Source organism: Ambystoma mexicanum, chromosome 2p (genome assembly GCF_040938575.1).
Source record: "Ambystoma mexicanum isolate Mex_15411 chromosome 2p, UKY_AmexF1_1, whole genome shotgun sequence".
NCBI classification, from domain to species: domain Eukaryota; kingdom Metazoa; phylum Chordata; class Amphibia; order Caudata; family Ambystomatidae; genus Ambystoma; species Ambystoma mexicanum.
The window spans coordinates 729,394,404-729,407,574 of NC_090923.1; the positions used below are offsets into that span (position 1 = coordinate 729,394,404).

General features: G+C 46.5%; 1 protein-coding gene across 2 annotated transcripts in view; it reads right to left on the minus strand.

Annotated features, from left to right (window-relative positions):
* Nucleotides 1-13,171, minus strand: part of LOC138566727 (E3 SUMO-protein ligase ZBED1-like) — a 175,046-nt gene that overhangs the window by 18,157 nt on the left and 143,718 nt on the right. The window contains exon 2 of one of the 2 annotated variants that reach the window (XM_069644341.1): nt 2,384-2,450. The exons of the other annotated variant lie outside the window; for it this stretch is intronic. The gene's annotated coding sequence lies outside the window, so the exon portion shown is untranslated. The remainder of the gene's footprint in view (nt 1-2,383; nt 2,451-13,171) is intronic. 2 annotated transcript variants of the gene reach the window in all.

A 13,171-nucleotide genomic window follows, 5' to 3' on the forward strand; every position in this document is an offset into this window, starting at 1 on the left:
TGCACGTATTCTTGGAAATGGATTAGAATCTGTTTTAGCCAAGCTTGTGGGACTAGACCAGTACAGATTTGTAAAGGAAAGCCAAGCTTCACATAACAGAAGGACTATCCCCTCATCGAGTGGTCCTTTCCGTGAGCAGTCATGGGAAAATGTGGACTCGGCAGGAACTTCACACGAGGCGCCTTTGTACCGAGTTACCAACTGATACAGTTGCACTACATGAATATCAGACCTTTCATCCTCCTTCATGGGAACAATACTGGGTTGCCAACTGTCCTAGCTTTTATTTGCAATACCAGTGAAAGCTACTATTACTGATGACTTAGAAAAGGTCCCAGGGTTTAAAATCAATCTGGATAAAATTATAGAATGTGACCACGACACATGGGACACATTGTACCCCATCGACCAAGACACCCTTTCTCAACCTCTAAGCCAAAACAAAACCAGCAAACTTCCTGGATGATGCATGCCAATACAAACTGCATCCAACTGCCCCCCCAGCGTGGCTCCACAGAGGGTCAATATTATCCGCTCCTGTCTGTTACTTACGCCCATTTACCTCAAGGCTCAAAACCGAACAAATCTCCCCCCTCCTCAAGAAACCAGCCATCACTTGCCGAACAATAATGTCCCATCCAAATCCTGCCATACCCTCGCCAGAATCCTGGAACACTGCCACAAATCAACTCCAACAGACAAAACACTTACACATCACCCAAGCTCCACTCCCTCCTCAAGCCCCAAAGAATTACTTTCAAAGTTCTGCTCATAACACAGAAGGTCATCCACCTTAAAACCCCATGTACCTTCAGAGCCATCCCTCACACAAACACCAGACAAGACGACCAAAATCTCTACACTTCCCAATCTGCAAATTAACCTGCACACAAAACCAGGCCTTCATCCATTAGCCACCCAGAGCCTGCAACCCCATGGCCCCACATCTGCCTGTGCCCTTCCATCATGACCTTCTGTGAGTACCCATTCCCGCCATCAAATCCAGCCAGAATCCCTGCCCTGCTATTGTGCTCATCTATCCCGTCTTTCTAGCCTAGTCTGAAAAACTTTGTAAAGCGCTCCAGCATCCGCTGAGCAGCATACATTTCTTTAAAAAAAAAAAAAAAAAAATCCATAAAATACATCTGCAAACAAACCAGTACAATACGCTCATAAAAACACTTGTTTGACTGAATGAGTCGGGGACTCTAACAGTTGACTTTCTGTCTGTTCATTGGCATCACCAAACAGACATTTCTTGGGGCAGGGCAAAGCGGATGGCTACCTATGGCACAGGTACTTTGGGAACAGCTGATGCTGCACCCTGAGTCAGTGTTCTGAGGCTAAAATTGCAAGCCCTGTTCATAGGATTTTTTGTGTTTTGGTCCATACGCTCCATGCTGTATAAAATAATGACTACATTGAGGTGACCTGGTTGTGCATTTTTTTCGCAGGTGTAATTTTCTCCATAATACAGCTACAGAGCATTTATTTAGCTCCCATTGTCTCAGGAAGATAGCTCAGGGGCAACGTGCTCGCCTTGGAAGCAAGACGACACAGAGCAACACAGGTTCGATCCCAAGGTCCGCGCTTAGAAACCTCTGGATATTAAGCGCGTTATAAATAACCTATCATATCATATCAATTCATAGATGTATGGTCTAGTACCTAAATTTCAGATTAGGCTCACGTTGCGGCTTCAATACGTAAACAAAGGGTGTGATCTTGCCAAATGCTTTAACCGCCCTCTGCCTTAGCTACCAAAATCACAGTATGCAATATCAAAAAAAGCCTCACTCATGGTTTACTGGACTGTAGTTATAAGAGCAATCAATTATGGGTTGTTCTGTGTTGCAAAGTATTCACCATGCAAAGCATTGCAACAGCAATAACCACTTTTGCAGTAGCAAAAACTAGGCAATTAATGTATAATTATTTTTGCAATGTTTACTTTGCCATGTCTAATTATTACTTTTAAGTGCAATTTACTAAAACTAGTCTTTTTTTTATAGTGCAATCATGTTATAATGTTGGGGAGGGGGTTGCAGTGCGGGGTTCCGAGTACATGGGCGAGTTCGAATGTTTTAGCCATGGGCAGTGTTATTCAGAGAATGTCCTGCGGACAACCCTTCCAAAGGCCCGCTCCTCTTTTTCCATATTTTTACACTGTTGTGAACCACAGCTCAATAATATAGCTGTTTAAAAGACTCCCCGTTTACTTTCAGGAAGTTTTTGAATTAAACAAAAGCTGCATTGCTTCCAAGCCCATTTACTTACTATGCCGCACAACACGAAAGAAAATATATATATAGATATATATTTTTAAATCATGGCAGAAACGGGCTTTGTCAATAGTGCTTTTGGGACTGTAACAGTTACTGACCTGCAGATGGATGCGTCCTAGAGCAGGGTGCATGCTGCAAACAGACCTTTTTAGGTTTGCTTTCTCTCTTTGATATCGTTAAGGTTCACATTCAAAAAACAAAGAAAGCAGATTTCAGATTATATGATTCCATTTATCCTTTCAGATTTGTATTTATTAATTTTTAATATAGCGCTTTACACCAAAGCGCTTTACATTACAACACAATTACAATAGAAGCATGAATATCAAATTAGATTCAAACAATCAATATAATTCTGCACAATAATTAGCTGAGGAGAAGGAATGAGAGAAATGGAGGAAAGTAAGAATGGAGTGAAATGAGGGCCAGGAAGGAGAATGAAGATGATGAGATTTTAAGGAGGAGGGGTAGGAGGAGAAGGAACTGATATGGAGAGGGAGGGAGTCCCAATTTAGGGGAGGGGGCGAGGAGCTGAAAGGAACGGAAGCGGGAAGGGGCACAGGGTGCTGGAGGAATAGGTCAGCAGAACGGAGAGGACGAGAGGGCGTATAGAAAGAGAGGATGGTGGAGAGGTAGGGAGGGGCAAGGTTACAGCAAGATTTGTGATGTAACATTTTAGCAGCCGCTTTTCTGTTGCATTTGAAGCATCACAATAAGAGAAGCTACTAATTGTATTTGCAGAAACGTTGTGTGCTAAAGATCATGACAACGGTTACAGTGGAGTCACTTCATGAAAAGATACGTAATGAACTGAAACATCTTTTTATGGCAGATAAAAAAGCAAAGTTGTGAAATGTGTGGGGCCCCTTTGGGATTGCTGGGGCCTGGTGCAAATTAAGCTTTTACTCCATGGTTAACCGACCATGTTCACGTGCACCTACAACATACCATTTGATATTAAGGAAATCTCAACATGTCGGTTCTAGAGAGTTCGTAGGCCACTCAGGAGAACCCCTCTTCCGTTTTTATTTCCGTTTTTGGAAAGGCCGAGATTGCTCTTCACAATGATCACCAAGCTGGGATCCTCACACTGGTCACTGTTAGGGAGAATTCTCTGTAAAGGCTAATTTCCCAAACCTAGTGAGTACGCCAGCAGCTTTGCTGGAATTTTGGGGTTTATTTTTTCTCCTGCTAAAAGTGAGACTCTTTTACTCCCACTCTTAGACATGATTTGAGGTGTTCCTTTGTCTTTCCATGTGTTATATGGGCTATGGGGTCTTTTACTCCATAGGGTCTCATGTGTTTTGTATGTGGGTTACACAGCACCCTCTATGTTTGGGGGGGTCGCTACGACAGCCCTGGGTTACGGCACAGACTCCATACCCTGGGACTGACTACTGTCTCCCAGGGCATGTAAAGTCACCATTGGCTTTACTAGTCCCAAATTATGAACAGAAACCAGTACAAACCATCATATTGTGGACGTACTGGTCAGGGCAATTCGATTGTCCCGGGGTCTGTTGTTCGAGGGGGGCACGTCTCCGTCGCCCCTGATCGAGGTTTGGCTGGTGGCAGTGGCTGGTGGCAGTGGCTACTACTTTTTATATTTGACCGCGAATATATCTCTATGGGATTTTCCCATTGTTCGAGGCTACCAACTTTAATTATTTAATTCTTATAGCCTCGAACATACCGCCGGTTTATTTATTTAATAATTCGCCGGTTGGTATTTTTTGACAGAACTCGATTCTAAAATGGCGTTTGTGTTCTCTTCTGTGACTCCAACCCAAGTCGAGCCCTTTGTTCCACTTTTTGGCGGGCTTCTCCACAGAAGCCTCCAAAAGTGGTGCCACTCTGTCTGGGTACCACAGGGGGTATTGGAGGGGGTTTAGGCACCCTGGACTCAAGTCGCACTCGTGTGATTGGCCCAAGTGGTGAGCCGGCCGGCTCACCACTTAGCATGTTTGAGTGACTTCTCCACAGAAGCCCTCCAAAGTGGTGCCACTCTGTCTGGGGTACTTAGGAGGGGTGGAGGGGGATTTAGGCATCCTGGACTGAGTTGCCTAGGCAACTCAAGTCGCACTCCGTCCTGATTGGCCCAAGTGGTGAGCCGGCCAGCTAACCACTTAGCATGTTTGATTGACAGCTAGGCTGAATGAATGGGGGTTTGCTGCATAAAAGCAGGGCTTTGGGGACTGGAACTTAAGAATTTGCCACAGGACCTAAGAATCCGAGGAGGGACAGAAGCAGAGCCGACCTGCAACGACGACACCACCGGTGGAGCCCTGCTGAACCGTCTCACCACTTTTCCCCGACGACAGAGGAGATCTCCAGTCCGGAGAGTCTTCTTCCTTTGACTGGTGGGGATAACCAGTTTTGCCTTCTTTTCACCTTCCTGGAGCATCTCGTGGCCGCCTTGCCCATGCCAAGCACCCCGGCAACCAGAACACCACGGTTTACCACTACCGCGAAGAGAAGGGTAGTACCTTTTAACCGGAGAATTCCACGGCTGGTTTCTTCCCTGGCAGTGCAACGACCTTCATCTTTCCTCCACAGCGAGACCTTCTCTTCCTCTGGACGAAACACCGACTTGCACCCGCTGCCAGGAACAACTGCCCCCGCTGGAGCTTCCTTCACACTTAAGGTACTGTGTCCCGCCTGGCTTCCCTTGTGACAGATCGTTCGGGGTGACAGTAAAGCCTCGACTTTCTAACCTGGGCTGGCCCGGGACAACCTTGCTAACTTTTCCTGACTTTAATTTCATCCTTTGTGTGCAAACTATCTACAAGACTCTTTGGGCATAACCCCACTGTGTGAACCTGGACCCCGTCTGCTTGCTCTCTCCAAGAGTGGGCCTTGCAATTGACTTCCTTGCTCTCCAGTAGAACTCTGCCTATCCTGCCTTACTGTGGTTCTTTTAAAAAGTATTGAAATTTGTGTGCTTCCATAACTCTGGCTTTTTCCCTCCCTTTTTTATAACTTATTACAGTGCCATCTTATGTTAAGCGCTCACCTCTGTCTGAAAATAAGTGGTGTTTCTCACTAAGACTTATCTAATAAGTAATTAGGGTTGTATATATATAATAGTGACTGTGTGCTGAATTTACTTTCCTCTTTATGCTAGTGTAATTTACAAGTGTGTCTTTAAATAAATAATTATATACACCAAATCTCTGGTCAGTGTTTGCTTTTGCTACTCTTGTGTATACTCTATATACTGCCTAGCTCTTCTTGAGGGAAGTCTGACTGCTCAGCCACAGCTACCAAGTGAATCTGTGTGGTACAGACTGCTACCAAGTGGGTTTACTGCCAAACACCTGTAGTCTTAAGTCTTTTGCAGTGGTCCCTAAGGGAACTGCACAGGTTTCTGCCTAACAGTCACCACTACCAGAAACCCATTACCTTTTGGTGGCAGCCTTTCACACTGGCCACACCAGTGACAGCTACTCAAAATATCCACCAGTGCTGGACCCTGGCCCTGAACTCTGGTACCCGCCCCTCACCCTGCTCACTAGTGGTAGTTTCCCCATGTCACGCCTTGATGTTTCGAGTTGCTTTTAGCATGTACTAACATTCCCGAGTAGCACAAACTGCTCCAACGATATAGCACCTCAGACAGTCCCTGCCTGGTATCGCTCCAGACTCGGGGCAATATATTTACTTGGCAGCGAGTCACTCTTTGCTGTGTCAGACTGGTGCTCCCTATGATTGCGTAAGATAAATGTTCCCCCATGTCTGGGAATGTCCCATCTCCCCACTGATTGGACCCTTCCTCTTTTTGTAGGGTGCGGTCTCTCAGAGGCGGTCCAGGAAATGCAGTCTAAAGAGACCGCTCAGGTAAGGTCGTCCAGGAAAAACCGCACTAGACTAGGCAGGTGCACAGCAGGCCTGGAAGAAGGAAGTGGTGGGCTTCAGCAGGGGGCAGGTGGTTGGAGGGAACAGGGGGAGGGGGTGTTTAATTGTGGTGCGGGGCATGTCACCGTGGCTGCTTCAGGTGGACAGTGGTGGTGTGGTGACCAAGACACGGCAGGAAAGCGGAGGGCGGGGCATTTTGGAAGAGCGGTCTACATTAAGTGGGATTTTGACCTTATTCCCTGGAGCTCCTGCAGTCCATGCTGGCTGATGGGCAAAGATCTGGCGGGAAAATGGATATTAGCCTTCATAAAAGAAATCTCTTGCAAAACAGTGTTTTTGTTTTTGTTCCTTCCTTTCAGGAAAGAAGGAGAAGGGTCTTTGGTGAAAGAGGCTGAAAGAAGTGATAGAAGTAGGAGGTAGGACGGGACAGGCGGAAGGGACGTATAAAGTATTGGGAAGTGGTGAAGAGGAACTATCTTACTGTCTTGTAGCAGGTGGCGAAGGTCATTTCTATTCAGGTTTGCTTTTTTATAGTGGTGGGACGAGTCCCTTCATGTCATTTGGACTGTTTCTTAACCTGGTATTTTATTTTGAAACTCGTTTTCTGACACTTCATTCCAATTGATGCCAACCAAGCAATTGATGCCAACAAAGCAACACCAAGAAAGTATTCATTTTTTAAAAGAAGTCCCAGAATGCTTCCTTGAGGTGGGAGGGCGGATAGAGCAGGGCTGGGAATGCAGGTATGGGCTATAGCCACCCAAGTACAGACAGGGTCCCATCTGCTATAACCTTACAGCTAGTTTAGAAACTTTGTGGAACCCTCCGGTTGAGTAGTTGTTTGACCAGTGGAGATGTAGTTCTGTGCTCTGGAGCTTCATTATCACTCTACCTGGAAAAAGCTTCTTCTGAGGTGCAGGCCATTAACAGGAGACAGTTGGGTGGGGTGCTGCCCCTGATGGCAGGAAGAGGGCGGGGGACCCCCAGGATACCCGTTTGAATGGAGCCAGAACTGGGAGAGGCAAGGCATGAACCAAAAGGTGTGGAGAGGGAACCACCTTTTTTTAAGTGTGCATTATGTTGTTGCCGCTGTCCACCACGTGGACGCTAATGCGCTGTGACGCCATCATGGTTAATGTAAAAGGCAAATACCTAATTTGAGCGCATACAAACAATTCAAAGAAAAAGCATTTTCATTACGACCGCCATGCTTGCTACCAGCGCCGCCTCCCATGATTGGGCAATAGCCGGCCCATTACGAGATGAAGGGGCCGGTAATTGCCCATTCGCGGGTAGGGTTATTACCGGGCTCCCGATCAGAATGGGGGTGGGGAGCATGGATGCGCAGGCACCATTAATAACAGTGCTGGTGTAATTATGAGTTCTGCTCGCGGGTGCCGCACAGCCCGCCAGGCAAAACCTGCCGGGCTGTCAGGAACCCGCGGGCAGAACTCGTAATGCCGTTCATACTGTCACTGGCACCCGTTCATACTGTCACTGGCACCCTTATAATGAGGCCCATTCACTGATGTTCGGATGCAAACCTGTGCTGAGTCTTTGGCATATTATAATGTTCATGCCCTGGAAGTATAAAATGCATAAATTACGATATTTGATTTTCTTTTTCTTTTGTCACAGCGTCCTTTGTTCATGGATGTGTTTCTTTCAAGTTGCTTGGCACAACATGCAGTTTGTTCCTAGCCATTCCTTTTATTCATGGCGGATATGTTTTTTGATACACTAGTCTCACAGAGTTGTAAATTGCGACAACACAATATGGGTGGTTTAGACATGCATATGCTTTTTGCGTTACTTTCAGATGACTGAAATGTATTTGCCAACACCGTGTGCCTCATGAAATTCTGAAGATGGGGTTATAATAAAACATTTTTCTTTTCAGAAAAAGTGTATTTTTGACTGCACACACGAATCTAATTTGCTGCACTTAAATACAATACAACTAGAGTGCAGTTTGTCTGATGACAATGGATTAGGACTATTCCTCTTCTTTTTGTCCCAGCGTTTTTGTTCTGCCCGCACCCTAATGCCCATGGGTCCAAGTAAAGTAAACCAGTACCGTGGGGAGTTCTCACAGTGGTTTCCTGCTCAGTGCATGAGTCAACTCCATTCAAATCCCCCACAAACCCATCAGAGCTATGAGAGCAAATACAAAATCTGTGTGTCCCTTTCAACACAGACATTCCCATTGCACCTCAGATCAACCCCAAAGTCGAGGGCTTTCTCCTGCAAATTATCAGCCAGAGTTCACCAGTGCCCTTGTAAGTGTACCCCAAGAGTACTGCAACAGTCTACAAAGGCTTTTCCAGCATAGTTATGAACATAGTGAAATGATGACCCTGCAGAAAAATGACCATATGACACAGACATTGAAATCTCCCCACAGGCTGACGGTGGAGCCTAGAATAAGAATCAAGATGCACTATACCTTGTGCTATGTCTTATGGCGCAAAGAACCAAAGACACCTGCAGAAACGCACTTCCCTCTTAATCCAGACCAGATGCATACATTGAACCAGTTCTAATCCAATCCACCAATAGCTATTCAAACAGAAAACACACAAGCAGATCCTCAGGAGGATGTAGTCCTGGACTCTGGCATGACCTGAAATCCAAAACTACCTGCACTTCAGGAAACAGCTGGTCTTCACGGAACTGTTTCCGACTGAGGAAACGTGGGTGTGGAGTCCATCAGGCAAGCAAGAGAAATCATTTTTCTGAGAAAGCCTTTCACTACAGCCATCCAAGACCCATCATAAGGACCATTGTAAAATACATTGTTAATTGCATTCAGGCGACCACAAACGTTAGCATGTACATGCTTGTTGAGTCCCATGCAATTTTAAACATATACAAAGCGGCGGTGGGGGATGGAGTTGTGATGTTATTTGTCACGGAGCATAGCACATTTTGGTGATGCGACGTAGTGAGCCTTCTTGTTGTGGATAAACAATTTAGCTGAAAACATTGCGTATTGCACATGGTTGTCCGAAAGCATCTTCCCAACTCTGTCAAATGTTTTCCTAGCAGACTGTACCGAGGGGCTGTAGTCTGGAAACGGCATTAGCGTTTCAGAGGTGTAGAGTATGTCGCCTTTTTACCTGGCAACCGAAGTATAAGATTGCGGTTGCTAAAGTTTAGGATCCGGCCATTGACTGGCCTTGGTGGGAAATCTGTATCTTCATAGAGCAGACCGGATTTCCAAGGAGGTTGGGTAACGCCTTCTAGGAAGGGCTCCATACACGCACATGTGGGTCGCTTCTGGCAGGCCCAGGATAGAGATATTATTCCACCTCGATCCGTTTTCTAATTTGTCTTTCTTTGCCCAGATATTCTTGCATTAAATGTGGAGATCAGCCAGCTGGCCTTCTAACTCTGCAGTATATCTTCCGTTACAGAGATACGCTGATCTGCTTCTGACATCTTGGCACATAGTTGTTCCACTTTAACAAATAAAGTGGAGAACTCCAACATATGATCTATGCTGCTTGGACTAGGTTGTGGCCGTTACATCATGCTGTTTAATGGTCGGTCTCCACTCATTAAGTCTGAAGAGGGAGCTGCATTCCCATACTCTGCATCACTTTGTTCTTCTTCACAACTTTTTCTTGTGCATTTATCCCGTTTCGCTTGCTTTTTGGCAGAGTTTGCTTTAATCGCCATCATGCCCAGTTATACCCTGGTGTGGTCTCTGGCAGGTAGCGTGATTATGTGGTCGTCACTCGCCGCTGTCTGGTGTGTGCAGCGGGTCAGTGTATATATTGTTTCCCCTGTGGCACAGATTAGAGTCTCAAGAACAGTTTGACAGTGTTCATTCTCTCTTTTGCGGGTCCTTCGGGTGTCCCATCTACCTTCGGATTCCTCCCTATCTAGGCGTCCATATCCCCAGTTAGTGTTACTGGCTGATAACCAGTACTGTCTAATCTCTATCTTGGTCTAAAAGGGTCTTCCCTGAATGGCAGCTTTGTAGTCTCCCTTAGGGACTTTCTAACAGTCCATACTCTTATCAGATTGTTAAGTGTTCTACAGGTGTTGGGGAAAGTGCCATGTAGATGGGCTGTACGATTCAACATTTGCTTCCATGCTCAATATTTCCTGCCCTTTTCTCTCTCTTATCTCTGCTTGTGCCACTGGAGGATTGTTGCCTCTCCCACCTGGATAGCTTTGGCTTTCCTCCTGCTGTTTCTTTTGCCTTTCTTTCTGCCTGGCGAGCATTCAGCTTCTGAGGTGTGGCTGGAAACAAAAGTCAGAGAAACAAATAAAAACACATGCTGGCACAAGGGTTAGAATAGGAATTAGGTACCTCTCTGTTGCTACTAGACCCTTCATTGCTGGGACTGGCTCGGGATTACTTTATGGCACTTGTAAGGAACTCATGGTGGCAACACACAAGTGATCCCAGTTCAAGGGTGATTATTGAACTTTATAATGGGTGGGATAAATGGCTAATCTAGATCTAAATCTATGATGGGAGCAAGCTACGACCATCAATAGTAATGAATGAGGCAGTCCTAGTGGAGTCTTGTCAAATAAAAAGGGCCTATAGTAAAATGCCAATCCTTACTACTAAGTTACAAACATAATGTTCACCAGAAAAGAAAAAAAGTGTTCACAAAATGAAAAGTCAGGACGGTATGGCTGGATTTCCCTGCCCTGTGTTTTTAGCACAGGTCAAGGCGGGACTTCTGAGCAGAGCACACTCCTGGACCTCTCAAACACGAGGTTCAAAATTCCAGTTCAACGATAACAACCTTCAGGGGCCAAGACTCTTCTCTTCAAAGTCTCTTGCCTTAGAAGGCCGATGGATCAAAACAACAAACAAGCAAATGTTCCTTTGGTATTTTTGCACCTCTGGGTGACTGTTTCTCATCCCTAGGAGCTCCTCTTCCTCTTTACAAAATGGGCTTCCCTCCGCTGGGTTCACTACGGCCTCTCGAATATCACTCATACCTTCAGGAGCTTTCATGTCTTTTTAAACGAACATTGTTGACCACCTTCAACCTGGTTCACTCTCGTCGACACACTGTTCCCGGGTCTATTATTCTTCACCCCTACTAGTAAACAGCAAACAAAAGAGAAGTTCTTTCGGTAATCTCGGTCTCCCTCCGGTGGGCTCAGATCCTTCTTGCAAATGGGCCTCCCTCTGTCGGGTTCACTACAGCCGTTCACATGCAGCTTGCAATATTCAAGAACCTTTAACACAGTTCATAATTTCCTATTACAGTTTGTGATTTGCTTAGTCTCAACAGAAAGCGTGGATTCCCTTATCCTAGCTTTCCTTCGGCATCCCTCTGTCGGGTTCACACTTGCCAAACATACAGTTCACTTTTTTTCTCACGATATGGGATGCGCTTCCCTTAGTCTTCTCTTGGCAATGGGTCAGAGACTTTAGAGTGTACAAGGGATTTGACGTGACCCATGTAGGACCACTTCGACACCTCGCACCGCACTTTCCTATGCATTTCTTGTACTTGCAGTTTCAAAAAGGGACCAGCTGTAGTCCTTCAAATGAGCACTCCTACGGCGCCTGACCACTCTGCAGCTGACCCATCTCTGGGCTTTCCTTAAAATTTCAAACACACAAGTTCTTTGTTCTCAAGTTATTGCGTTCATCTAGTGTTGCCACTTGCAACCTTGGACTAATAAGATTCAGCTCGCTATCAACTTCCCCGGACTCACCAATTATGTCGGGACTGCAGGATTGGCTTGCTTCTGGAGTCAATGACGGTACCACAGACGCCAGAGTGCCTCCACGTCTGTTATCAATGCGGGAGGCCCCCATACACCGTTGACATCGGCCTTGCTCGTTGTGTGCTCTCGTGCTCCGCCTTTTATCCCTGTGGGAAAGGTGAAGGGCCGTTAGGTGTGTGTGATTATTGTCAATTGCCTGACTCTGCCTGACCCTTGTGTTGGGACATGTTAGGTAAACGGCTCTGGTGTTAGTCCGTTGTCTGTTACAGTGTAAGAAAGTGTTTGTGTCAGAAAAGGAGGCTTGGTGGGGGTAGAGCCTCTAAATATCCTACAGGGTAGGGTGGGGAAAAGGTGTTACAAGGAAGGGGGTACCGCGTCTCAACCTTTGGCGTCCCACTTTCACTCCCCGAGGAACCCCACCCCCCCACCTCTCCCCCACCCCTCCCGATTGATCCTCCACCACTGGTCCACCCCCAGGGTCTAGTAGTAACAGTAATTAGCAACACGCCTTCAGGTTTTTCACACAGCCCACATCCACCACCTCTTGACAAGGTACTTGCCTGGTCACAATGGCATTGGGATATATTCTGGATGGTTGCCTTTACTCTGTTGTGCCGATATCAATAGGGACCTATCACTCGTAAAATAAAAAACTGTATGGTGGTTTGTTGACTTTTTTGCACTCAGGAGGCACTGCAGGTTATGTATAGGTGGAGGGCCATCTCTGTCGGCTCCACAAGGAGTTGGCATGTGGTTTGAGAGACCCAACAGGTACCTGCTGTTTCAAGCCGCTGAAAAGGTCCCCTGCTCCCTCACCAGGTGCTGCTCAGATAGCCACTTCCAGCCTTGGGTGAGCTCCCAGAAGTTTGAAGCCATCTGCCGGCGCACAACCAAGTGTTCCTTTGGAAGATTCACTGCGCAGTGAGGTGCCAGCAGCAACATTCACACTCTTCTCCATCTCTGCAACCATCACAGGGAACTGTCTGGGGCTAGTTTATCAGCACCATGGTGTTCACCGGCCGCAATGGCTCAGACTCTACCCCCACGTCGGTCGGAGCATTGCCTCCAATCAGTCCACAGAAGGCACCATGTACAGAGCAAGTATACTTCTGGTCCATCCTGAAGAGTCTTACCGGTTGCTGTACTGTACCACAGGTGCTGGCCACTCTTCCACAGACATAATCTTGGATCTCGGACCCTGGAAACTATCTGAGGAACTTGCAGTAAGAATGGTCTTCCTGCAAGCCAAAAGGACCCACAACAGCTCTCTGGCTGGCCATGGCAGAACCCATCTTTGCCCTTCAGATTGTTGAGAATGTGCT